At 46.1% G+C, this 13,220-nt stretch overlaps 2 protein-coding genes across 3 annotated transcripts in view; both read right to left on the bottom strand.

Annotated features, from left to right (window-relative positions):
• LOC122935208 (zinc finger protein 397-like) overlaps positions 1-13,220 on the bottom strand; it is a 1,371,324-nt gene that overhangs the window by 835,184 nt on the left and 522,920 nt on the right. The window lies entirely within an intron of this gene.
• The window catches only part of LOC122933852 (zinc finger protein 501-like), a 70,979-nt gene that overhangs the window by 13,470 nt on the left and 44,289 nt on the right, over positions 1-13,220 (bottom strand). Inside the window, exon 1 of one of the 2 annotated variants that reach the window (XM_044288931.1) lies at positions 8,061-8,228. The exons of the other annotated variant lie outside the window; for it this stretch is intronic. The gene's annotated coding sequence lies outside the window, so the exon portion shown is untranslated. Of the gene's footprint in view, positions 1-8,060; positions 8,229-13,220 lie in introns of those variants that run through there. 2 annotated transcript variants of the gene reach the window in all.

Consider the following 13,220-nt stretch of genomic DNA (forward strand, 5'->3'; position numbering starts at 1 on the left):
TGAAAAGCCTTCAGTGGCCTATATCTGTGGAAAAGCCTTCAGTGGCCTATATCTGTGGAAAAGCCTTCAGTGGCCTATATCTGTGGAAAAGCCTTCAGTGGCCTATATCTGTGGAAAAGCCTTCAGTGGCCTATATCTGTGGAAAAGCCTTCAGTGGCCTATATCTGAGGAAAAGCCTTCAGTGGCCTATATCTGTGGAAAAGCCTTCAGTGGCCTATATCTGTGGAAAAGCCTTCAGTGGCCTATATCTGAGGAAAAGCCTTCAGTGGCCTATATCTGTGGAAAAGCCTTCAGTGGCCTATATCTGTGGAAAAGCCTTCAGTGGCCTATATCTGAGGAAAAGCCTTCAGTGGCCTATATCTGTGGAAAAGCCTTCAGTGGCCTATATCTGTGGAAAAGCCTTCAGTGGCCTATATCTGAGGCAAAGCCTTCAGTGGCCTATATCTGTGGAAAAGCCTTCAGTGGCCTATATCTGTGGAAAAGCCTTCAGTGGCCTATATCTGTGGAAAAGCCTTTAGTGGCCTATATCTGTGGAAAAGCCTTTAGTGGCCTATATCTGTGGAAAAGCCTTTAGTGGCCTATATCTGTGGAAAAGCCTTTAGTGGCCTATATCTGTGGAAAAGCCTTCAGTGGCCTATATCTGTGGAAAAGCCTTCAGTGGCCTATATCTGAGGAAAAGCCTTCAGTGGCCTATATCTGTGGAAAAGCCTTCAGTGGCCTATATCTGTGGAAAAGCCTTCAGTGCCCTATATCTGAGGAAAAGCCTTCAGTGGCCTATATCTGAGGAAAAGCCTTCAGTGGCCTATATCTGTGGAAAAGCCTTCAGTGGCCTATATCTGAGGAAAAGCCTTCAGTGGCCTATATCTGTGGAAAAGCCTTCAGTGGCCTATATCTGTGGAAAAGCCTTCAGTGGCCTATATCTGTGGAAAAGCCTTCAGTGGCCTATATCTGTGGAAAAGCCTTCAGTGGCCTATATCTGTGGAAAAGCCTTCAGTGGCCTATATCTGTGGAAAAGCCTTCAGTGGCCTATATCTGTGGAAAAGCCTTCAGTGGCCTATATCTGTGGAAAAGCCTTCAGTGGCCTATATCTGTGGAAAAGCCTTCAGTGGCCTATATCTGAGGAAAAGCCTTCAGTGGCCTATATCTGTGGAAAAGCCTTCAGTGGCCTATATCTGTGGAAAAGCCTTCAGTGCCCTATATCTGAGGAAAAGCCTTCAGTGGCCTATATCTGTGGAAAAGCCTTCAGTGGCCTATATCTGTGGAAAAGCCTTCAGTGGCCTATATCTGTGGAAAAGCCTTCAGTGGCCTATATCTGAGGAAAAGCCTTCAGTGCCCTATATCTGAGGAAAAGCCTTCAGTGGCCTATATCTGTGGAAAAGCCTTCAGTGGCCTATATCTGTGGAAAAGCCTTCAGTGGCCTATATCTGTGGAAAAAGAAAAACATATACGCACTTCACTGCTGCAGTTATATGTGGTGAAAGCCTTCAGTGGCCTATATCTGAGGAAAAGCCTTCAGTGGCCTATTTCAGTACAAAAAGAAAATATATATAAACTTCACTTCTGCAGTTATTATTATCTCAATAGAAAAACCACATATATTCAGCGTTCAGCGCTTCAGTAATATTTGTGGTAAAACCTTTAGTGACGTATTTCGGTAGAAAACGATACATTTATTCTGCGGTCAGCGCTGCAGTTATACATGGTAAAGCCTTTAGTTGTATATTTCAGAAGAAAAAGTAAAATGTATTCTTATTGAGGAGGGGTCCACGGGTTCAAGGAAGCAGCGGCGGTAGCAGTCAGTCAGTGCGTAGTGTTGTGCTGTATATATATCCTCTGTATACGGGGCCAGTGTGAATGTATCTTGGGGGCCACAGACAGCGAGGGCTGTATATATATATATATATATATATCCTCTGTATACAGGGGCCGGTGTGAATGTATCCTGGGGCCACAGCCAGCGAGGGCTGTATATATATCTCCTCTGTATACAGGGGCCGGTGTGAATGTATCCTAGGGGCCACAGCCAGCGAGGGCTGTATATATATATATATATCCTCTGTATACAGGGCCGGTGTGAATGTATCCTGGGGCCACAGCCAGCGAGGGCTGTATATATATATATATCCTCTGTATACAGGGGCCGGTGTGACTGTATCCTGGGGCCACAGTCAGCGAGGGCTGTATATATATATCCTCTGTATACAGGGGCCGGTGTGACTGTATCCTGGGGCCACAGTCAGCGAGGGCTGTATATATATATCCTCTGTATACAGGGGCCGGTGTGACTGTATCCTGGGGCCACAGTCAGCGAGGGCTGTATATATATATCCTCTGTATACAGGGGCCGGTGTGAGTGTATCCTGGGGCCACAGTCAGCGAGGGCTGTATATATATATATATATATATATATATATATATATATATACACAGTCATGTGAAAAAATTAGGACACCCTTTGAAAGCATGTGGTTTTTTGTAACATTTTTAATAAAAGGTTATTTCATCTCCGTTTCAACAATACAGAGAGATTAAAGTAATCCAACTAAACAAAGAAAACTGAAGAAAAGTCTTTTCCAGATCTTCTGTAAATGTCATTCTACAAAAATGCCTATTCTAACTGAGGAAAAAGATAGGACACCCTCACATGTATTCCCTCTTAAATTGGCTCAGATCTCACACAGGTATATCACACCAGGTGCACATAATTAGTAGATCGTTACTCTGCATGTTGAATGAGGCTTGCCCTATTTAAACCTCAGACATTTAGTTTGGTGTGCTCCTGACTGTTGAAGTGAGAGTGAGCACCATGGTGAGAGCAAAAGAGCTGTCAGAGGACTTCAGAAAAAAGATTGTAGCAGCCTATGAGTCTGGGAAGGGATTTAAAAAGATCTCAAAAGATTTTGAAATCAGCCATTCCACTGTCCGGAAGATAGTCTACAAGTGGAGGGCTTTCAAAACAACTGCCAACATGCCCAGGACTGGTCGCCCCAGCAAGTTCACCCCAAGAGCAGACCGCAAGATGCTAAAAGAGGTCTCCAAAAACCCTAAAGTGTCATCTTGAGAACTACAGCAGGCTCTGGCTACTGTTGATGTAGAAGTACATGCCTCTACAATCAGAAAGAGACTGTACAAGTTTAACTTGCATGGGAGGTGTGCAAGGAGGAAACCTTTGCTTTCCAAGAGAAACATCGAGGCCAGACTGACATTTGCCAGAGATAAAGTTGACAAAGACCAGGACTTCTGGAATAATGTTCTTTGGACAGATGAGTCCAAAATTGAATTATTTGGACACAACAGCAGAGGACATGTTTGGCGTAAACCAAACACAGCATTCCAAGAAAAGAACCTCATACCAACTGTGAAGCATGGAGGTGGAAGTGTCATGGTTTGGGGCTGCTTTGCTGCAGCAGGACCTGGTCAGCTCACCATCATAGAATCCACAATGAATTCTACTGTGTATCAGAAGGTGCTTGAAGAACATGTGAGACCATCAGTTAGAAAATTAAAGCTGAAGCGGAACTGGACCATGCAACATGACAATGACCCAAAACATACTAGTAAATCAACCAAAGATTGGCTGAAAGAGAAGAAATGGAGAGTCCTGGAATGGCCAAGTCAAAGTCCAGATTTGAATCCCATTGAGATGCTGTGGGGTGACTTGAAAAGGGCTGTACGTGCAAGAAACCCCTCAAACATCTCACAGCTGAAAAAGTTCTGCATTGAGGAGTGGGGTAAAATTTCCTCAGACCGATGTCGAAGACTGGTAGATGGCTACAAGAACCGTCTCACTGCAGTTATTTCAGCCAAAGGAGGTAACACTCGCTATTAGGGGCAAGGGTGTCCTATCTTTTTCCTCAGTTAGAATAGGCATTTTTGTAGAATGACATTTACAGAAGATCTTGAAAAGACTTTTCTTCAGTTTTCTTTGTTTAGTTGGATTACTTTAATCTCTCTGTATTGTTGAAACGGAGATGAAATAACCTTTTATTAAAAATGTTACAAAAAACCACATGCTTTCAAAGGGTGTCCTAATTTTTTCACATGACTGTATATATATATATATATATATATATATATATATCCTCTGTATACAGGGGCCAGTGTGAGTGTATCCTAGGGGCCACAGCCAGCGAGGGCTGTATATATATATCTCCTCTGTATACAGGGGCCGGTGTGAATGTATCCTAGGGGCCACAGCCAGCGAGGGCTGTATATATATATCTCCTCTGTATACAGGGGCCGGTGTGAATGTATCCTAGGGGCCACAGCCAGCGAGGGCTGTATATATATATATATATCCTCTGTATACAGGGCCAGTGTGAATGTATCCTGGGGCCACAGCCAGCGAGGGCTGTATATATATATCCTCTGTATACGGGGCCGGTGTGACTGTATCCTGGGGGCCACAGTCAGCGAGGGCTGTATATATATATATATCCTCTGTATACGGGGCCGGTGTGAATGTATCCTGGGGCCACAGTCAGCGAGGGCTGTATATATATCCTCTGTATACGGGGCCGGTGTGACTGTATCCTGGGACCACAGCCAGCGAGGGCTGTATATATATATATATCCTCTGTATACGGGGCCGGTGTGACTGTATCCTGGGGGCCACAGTCAGCGAGGGCTGTATATATATATATATATATCCTCTGTATACGGGGCCGGTGTGACTGTATCCTGGGGCCACAGTCAGCGAGGGCTGTATATATATATATCCTCTGTATACAGGGGCCGGTGTGACTGTATCCTGGGGCACAGTCAGCGAGGGCTGTATATATATATATATATATCCTCTGTATACAGGGCCGGTGTGACTGTATCCTGGGGGCCACAGCCAGCGAGGGCTGTATATATATATATATATATCCTCTGTATACGGGGCCGGTGTGAATGTATCCTGGGGCCACAGTCAGCGAGGGCTGTATATATATATATATATATATATATCCTCTGTATACAGGGGCCGGTGTGAGTGTATCCTGGGGCCACAGCCAGCGAGGGCTGTATATATATATCCTCTGTATACGGGGGCCGGTGTGAATGTATCCGGGGGCCACAGACAGCGAGGGCTGTATATATATATATCCTCTGTATACAGGGGCCCGATGTGATGTATCCTGGGGGCCACAGCCAGCGAGGGCTGTATATATATATACAGACGTGGACAAAATTGTTGGTACCCTTTGGTCAATGAAAGAAAAAGTCACAATGGTCACAGAAATAACTTTAATCTGACAAAAGTAATAATAAATTAAAATTCTATAAATGTTAACCAATGAAAGTCAGACATTGTTTTTCAACCATGCTTCAACAGAATTATGTAAAAAAATAAACTCATGAAACAGGCATGGACAAAAATGATGGTACCCCTAACTTAATATTTTGTTGCGCAACCTTTTGAGGCAATCACTGCAATCAAACGCTTCCTGTAACTGTCAATGAGACATCTGCACCTCTCAGCAGGTATTTTGGCCCACTCCTCATGAGCAAACTGCTCCAGTTGTGTCCGGTTTGAAGGGTGCCTTTTCCAGACTGCATGTTTCAGCTCCTTCCAAAGATGCTCAATAGGATTGAGGTCAGGGCTCATAGAAGGCCACTTTAGAATAGTCCAATTTTTTCCTCTTAGCCATTCTTGGGTGTTTTTAGCGGTGTGTTTTGGGTCATTGTCCTGTTGCAAGACCCATGACCTGCGACTGAGACCAAGCTTTCTGACACTGGCTAGTACATTTCTCTCTAGAATTCCTTGATAGTCTTGAGATTTCATTGTACCCTGCACAGATTCAAGACACCCTGTGCCAGACGCAGCAAAGCAGCCCCAGAACATAACAGAGCCTCCTCCATGTTTCACAGTAGGGACAGTGTTCTTTTCTTGATATGCTTCATTTTTTCGTCTGTGAACATACAGCTGATGTGCCTTGGCAAAAACTTCGATTTTTGTCTCATCTGTCCACAGGACATTCTCCCAGAAGCTTTGTGGCTTGTCAACATGTAGTTTGGCATATTCCAGTCTTGCTTTTTTATGATTCGTTTTCAACAATGGTGTCCTCCTTGGTCGTCTCCCATGTAGTCCACTTTGGCTCAAACAACGACGGATGGTGCGATCTGACACTGATGTTCCTTGAGCATGAAGTTCACCTTGAATCTCTTTAGAAGTCTTTCTAAGCTCTTTTGTTACCATTCGGATTATCCGTCTCTTAGATTTGTCATCAATTTTCCTCCTGCGGCCACGTCCAGGGAGGTTGGCTACAGTCCCATGGATCTTAAACTTATGAATAATATGTGCAACTGTACTCACAGGAACATCTAGTTGCTTGGAGATGGTCTTATAGCCTTTACCTTTAACATGCTTGTCTATAATTTTCTTTCTGATCTCTTGAGACAGCTCTTTCCTTTGCTTCCTCTGGTCCATGTCGAGTGTGGTACACACCATATCACCAAACAACACAGTGATTACCTGGAGCCATATATATAGGCCCAATGGCTGATTACAAGGTTGTAGACACCTGTGATGCTAATTAGTGGACACACCTTGAATTAACATGTCCCTTTGGTCACATTATGTTCTGTGTTTTCTAGGGGTACCATCATTTTTGTCCATGCCTGTTTCATGAGTTTATTTTTTTACATAATTCTGTTGAAGCATGGTTGAAAAACAATGTCTGACTTTCATTGGTTAACATTTATAGAATTTTAATTTATTATTACTTTTGTCAGATTAAAGTTATTTCTGTGACCATTGTGACTTTTTCTTTCATTGACCAAAGGGTACCAACAATTTTGTCCACGTCTGTATATCCTCTGTATACAGGGGCCAGTGTGAATGTATCCTGGGGCCACAGCCAGCGAGGGCTGTATATATATATATATATCCTCTGTATACGGGGCCGGTGTGACTATATCCTGGGGCCACAGTCAGCGAGGGCTGTATATATATATATCCTCTGTATACAGGGCCCGGTGTGAATGTATCCTGGGGCCACAGCCAGCGAGGGCTGTATATATATATATATATCCTCTGTATACAGGGGCCGGTGTGAATGTATCCTGGGGCCACAGTCAGCGAGGGCTGTATATATATATATCCTCTGTATACAGGGGCCGGTGTGAATGTATCCTGGGGCCACAGTCAGCGAGGGCTGTATATATATATATCCTCTGTATACAGGGGCCAGTGTGAATGTATCCTGGGGCCACAGCCAGCGAGGGCTGTATATATATATATATATCCTCTGTATACAGGGGCCGGTGTGAATGTATCCTGGGGCCACAGTCAGCGAGGGCTGTATATATATATATCCTCTGTATACAGGGGCCGGTGTGAATGTATCCTGGGGCCACAGTCAGCGAGGGCTGTATATATATATATATCCTCTGTATACAGGGCCCGGTGTGAATGTATCCTGGGGCCACAGCCAGCGAGGGCTGTATATATATATATCCTCTGTATACAGGGCCCGGTGTGAATGTATCCTGGGGCCACAGCCAGCGAGGGCTGTATATATATATATATCCTCTGTATACAGGGGCCGGTGTGAATGTATCCTGGGGCCACAGTCAGCGAGGGCTGTATATATATATATCCTCTGTATACAGGGGCCCGGTGTGACTGTATCCTGGGGCCACAGCCAGCGAGGGCTGTATATATATATATCCTCTGTATACAGGGGCCAGTGTGAATGTATCCTGGGGCCACAGCCAGCGAGGGCTGTATATATATATATATATATCCTCTGTATACAGGGGCCAGTGTGAGTGTATCCTGGGGCCACAGTCAGCGAGGGCTGTATATATATATATATATATCCTCTGTATACAGGGGCCTATGTGACTGTATCCTGGGGGCCACAGCCAGCGAGGGCTGTATATATATATATATCCTCTGTATACAGGGGCCGGTGTGAGTGTATCCTGGGCCACAGTCAGCGAGGGCTGTATATATATATATATATATATATATATATATCCTCTGTACCCTGGGGGCCACAGCCGGCTGTGTACAGATATATAATGGCTGTATACATAGAGTAGAGGCTGCAGACACCTTGGCGATCACTTACCAGGACGGTAGATGCTGGAGTCGTTAGAAGGAGGTGTGTGACGTCACTGGTCACATGACCAGATGTGGGAAGTGCTGACAAACCCGGACTGCATCAGCTTGTGGAAGGAGGCGGGGCTTTGTGTAGCTGCCCAGTTAGGGGGGCGGGGCTGCTGTCCTGGAGTGCACAGAGCTTCACTGGGAGCGGGTGAGGGGCGGCATGGAGCTCATATATGAGGGGCAGCGGGGTTAATGGAGTGCGGGTGTGTGAGGGGGCAGGACCTGCTCTGTATCTGCTGCACTGCAAGAGCTGAAGGACCTGGGATGATGTCACCGTCATGTGATCAGTGCAGGGGGCGGAGCTCAGCAGTGGAGAGAAGTGGTAGAGAAGGACCTGGGATGATGTCACCATCATGTGATCAGGAGGGGCGGAGTTCAGCAGCTGACGTGGTGATGAGTGACCTGTGATTATGTCATCATCATGTGATCAGTGCTGGGGTAGGGGCGCAGCAGTGGAGAGGAAGAAGAAAATGCTGGACTGATTAATTTATTGTGACAGTGAAGGGCATGCTGGGAGTTGTAGTCCCCTCCTCTTATTGCCTCCTGTAATGTTCTCTGATATCACATAATAAAAGCCTGGACATGCTGGGAGTTGTAGTCCTCTCCGCTGAGAGCGGTGTCAGCACTTTGCAGTAGGACCCCCATCCTTTTCCCTCTGAGGAGTTGTAGTCCTCTCCGCTGAGAGCGCTGTCAGCACTTTGCAGTAGGACCCCCATCCTTTTCCCTCTGAGGAGTTGTAGTCCTCTCCGCTGAGAGCGCTGTCAGCACTTTGTAGTAGGACCCCCATCCTTTTCCCTCTGAGGAGTTGTAGTCCTCTCCGCTGAGAGCGCTGTCAGCACTTTGCAGTAGGACCCCCATCCTTTTCCCTCTGAGGAGTTGTAGTCCTCTCCGCTGAGAGCGCTGTCAGCACTTTGCAGTAGGACCCCCATCCTTTTCCCTCTGAGGAGTTGTAGTCCTCTCCGCTGAGAGCGCTGTCAGCACTTTGTAGTAGGACCCCCATCCTTTCCCCTCTGAGGAGTTGTAGTCCTCTCCGCTGAGAGCGCTGTCAGCACTTTGCAGTAGGACCCCCATCCTTTCCCCTCTGAGGAGTTGTAGTTATGTCCTGTCGGCTGTTCTCAGGACCTATAGACTCTCGTTCACACGGTAACATTGATGATGATGATGAGAACTCCCTGTATTAGGACCTGATCACATCACGTTGTAGAGGCTAGACTGGAGGTCTACATCAGGAGAACTCCCATCATGTATCTGCAAGGAGAGTGTGTAGACGTATAGTGGGGTAGGTTGTCCATGCAGCCCCCTGCAGAGAAGAGTAGTGAGACCCTCATCATCCAGGAGATTATCCTGGGAATCCGGATCCCTGCGCTGGGCCTCGATCAGGGGATCCCTGCGCTACGCTGCGCTGCTCTGGTCCGACTGGCTGTGGTTCTGTCAGGACTGTGACACACAGCATTATAAGTCAGTGTAATGCCCTGCGCTCCTGTGACATGAGCAGCCTCCATCACAGAGCATGGTCACCGCAGAGGACACGCTCAGCTGAAGAAGCCGAACAGAATCAGCAGGCAATTTATCACCAGACGCGGCAGGTACAGAATCCGGCGAGGAGGGCACTGGACCTGGCATGTGGCTAGCGTCCATCCCTTCAGCTGACGTCTCCATGTAATTCCAAGAGCGACCTCCACCATTACAGTGGAGGCTGCACATTATGCACGGTCCAGATCTGTTTTATTTGGGGATGTTCTGGTTGGGAGGAGGAGGGGGACGGTCCAGATGACGCCTTAGGGTTTACTCTCTGTCCACCGCTCTACGCTCTGCAGATGACTGACGTCCACCACTTTGCTGCTTTCTCTTGTTCTTATTAGGAGTGGTTTTAACATCCCAAATGATGATCCAAACTCTTCTCTTGGCCTCTCTCCACTTACCTGCTCTGCCACATAAGGTAGATATTAGTCACCTGGCCGGCACCACAATGGCGGAGCTTTCACTGCCGCGCTCTCCATGTAGCACATGGCCGACAACTCAAGGTAATAAAAGAGAGAGATCGCAACGTCTCCCCTGGATGCTGTTCTCACTGGAGCGGAGTTATTTGTCTTTGTGCACAGATCAGTCGGCCTGAGGGAGGGGCGGAGGCTCTTCATAAACAGGGCGCGGCCTCTCCCATGGGTGCATCGGGTGTCGTCTTCGTAGTGGGAGCTCGCAATTTAATGGGTTAGGAGTCTATCTTTGCAGTACGGAGCTACTATCTTCTCGCCCGCGCCACCATAGGAACGCAGGCGCCGTCATAGGTAAGTAAAGTTTGGCCACAGGTGTCCTTCCGGCCGGTCGGAACCTGACTCCACTAGCAGACAGGAGGCGTTGCCTCAGAGTCCGCTGCATCGTTCGTTGGGCTAAATATCTTTATCTCTTCACAAGCTTTGCGAAACGGCTCACTCCCCGGCCCCAGCAGCATCGGTTGCGGCTCGCGCTTTAATTACCATGTCTGTTGCTTTAACAAAGCGCAATCTAGTTTTGCAATACGGATACATTTTATTACATTTTGGATTACTGTCTTGCATGCCTCGGTTCGTATTCACTCAGATTGGTCTCCTTGTCTCTGATTTGTGTTTATTCAGATTGGTCTCCTTGCCTCTGCTGGCCAACAATCTGCTCGATTTACTTCAGCTGCAGCCAATAAGACAATAGGAGTGAGTTCCTACCATGCGTACGAAAATTATTTAGTATGTCTTGATGAAGGGTTAAGATTAACAAAAAAAATAAAAAATTGTCTTCTATCTGCATCTGGATTTTAGTTAGCACAGTTATAAAAAAAAAAAAAAAAAAAAGGCATTGAGGGCTTACTTCGTTTTTTCAGGTTTCGACTGTCAGGAGCCTCAGGTTCCTCTTATTCTCTAATGTTAGTTTCCTGTAAGATGTCGGGCACAGCGCATGCTCACGGTTGCAGTAAGATGGGAATTCTTTCTCCCGGACTTCCCGGTCTCTCACAGGAGCAGTTCGCACTCCCCACCCCGGTACCGCTCTCCCGGCAGACGTGGCTGTTCTCCGGGCACATGCAGCCGCTTCCCCCGAGACGAGGCCAATCCCACTCCCGCTCCAGACCCGGCGGCCGCTCCCGCTCCAGTCCCAGCTGCTCCTGCTCCAAACCCGGCACTCCCGCTCTAGAAACTGCCGTTCCAGATCCCCTGCTACCCATTTCCGCATTACTGGTAGTCAGGCCGGCGCCACTTCCCTGGGGACCCTCACTGGTATGAGGGCCGCAGGAGCACTCAGCTTCGGTGCTGCCCCAGTTACCGCTCCAGTCCAGCCTGGACCATCATCCTCTGGCCAGCAGAAGACAGGTGTCTTAGTCTGTCTCAAGTTGAAGCAGGCGGTAGGGCTCAATAACATTGTATTACCACTGCGGGGGGTAACAGTCTGGCAGTCAGTGAATGTGAGTACAGTCTCCAGATTCGGGGGGGGGGGCACGTTTTGATCAGTTCTTATCTATTGGTAGATTCATCCGGCTCATGTTTTCAAATGATCAATGTTGCCGCCGGTCACGTTTTTAGGCTACGCTTATTACATCATTAATGTCTGTTGCCCGGTAACTTATTCAGGTTTACGTTTATCGATCATTAATGTCTGTCGCCTGTTTCCTTATTCAGGCCACTTTTATTAATCTTTAATGTCTGTGGTGGTATTCAGGCTTGCGTTCATTGGTCATCGATAGCTGTCGCCTGTTTACGCTACTCAGGCATATTATTTCATGTCTGTCGCCTGTTTACTTTATTGGAAGGGATTTTTTATAATTTTACTATTCTGACATCATAGATTATACAAGATATACAGGCCTCATCTCTTGTGGAATACAGTACACCGAATTGGCACATCTCACACCCTTTGCCAGTTGCTGGACACAATAGCACCTTCCTCCCTTAACAAAAGGCTATTTAAATTCACACCTCACATACAATGATAGCAACATATGACAAGTCATTCAACTTATTTGCATGTAGATCAACCTGGTCAATATGTAAAATAACCCTTTCATGTATTGTATATAGCAGATACCAGTATTGTTTAATGAAGTTTCAGTTGTATCTTGCCAAACATTATGTCCCCACCCCAAGGCCTCCTAAGAATACCAGTATTGTTTCAATTGTATCTTACCAGACACTATGCTATAAGTATGTGCTGTGAAATAAAGATTTCAGGTATTTTGATAACCCAAGTTCAGTCTGGGCTGATCTGTACCTCCTGGCCAGAAGCTAGGATAATCGTTGTACAGGGAAATACTCACGGGTTGGAGGTCTGATGCCTCATCATATAACCATCATAAACCTGCCTAAAGAAAAAACGCTAACACTTATTCAGGCCTACGTTTATTAATCATCATGTCTGTCGCCTGTTACATTTCAGGCTTGCGGTCATTAATAATTGTCTGTCGCTTGTTTACGTTATTCAGGCCTACGTTATTAGTCATTAATGTCCGTCGCCTATTACGTTATTCAGGCTCACTTTCATTGATCATTGATGTCTGTCGCCTGTTTAAGTTATTCAGGCCTACATTATAAATCATCATTTCTGTCGCCTGTTTCAGGCTAGCGTTTACTAATCATTAGTGTCTGTTGCCGTTGCGTTATTCAGGCCTACATTTATTATTTAATGTCTGTCGCCCGTTACTATATTCAGGCTTACGTTATTAATCAAGTCTGTCGCCTGTTAGGTTTCAGGTTCACGTTTATTGATTAATATTGTCTGTCGCTTGTTTACGTTATTCAGGCTTGCGTTCATTGATGTCTGTCGCCTGTTTACATCATTTAGGCCACGTTTTTATACATTAATGTCCGTCGCCTTTTACGATATTCAGGTTCACTTTCATTGATCGTTGATGTCCGTCGCCTGTTCATGTTATTCAGGCTTACGTTTTTTATTTAATGTCTGTTGCCGATTTACGTTATTCAGGCCTACGTTATTAATCATCATGTCTGTCGCCTGTTATGTTTCAGGCTTGTGTTTTATTAATAATTATTGTCTGTTGCCTGTTCACATTATTCAGGCTTTCGTTGTTTAATCATTGGGGTCTGTCGCCTGTTGCGTTATTCAGGCTTACATTCATTGATCTTTGATGTCTGTCGCCTGTTTA

This window comes from Bufo gargarizans, chromosome 4 (genome assembly GCF_014858855.1).
Source record: "Bufo gargarizans isolate SCDJY-AF-19 chromosome 4, ASM1485885v1, whole genome shotgun sequence".
In the NCBI taxonomy this organism is placed as follows: Eukaryota; Metazoa; Chordata; class Amphibia; order Anura; family Bufonidae; genus Bufo; species Bufo gargarizans.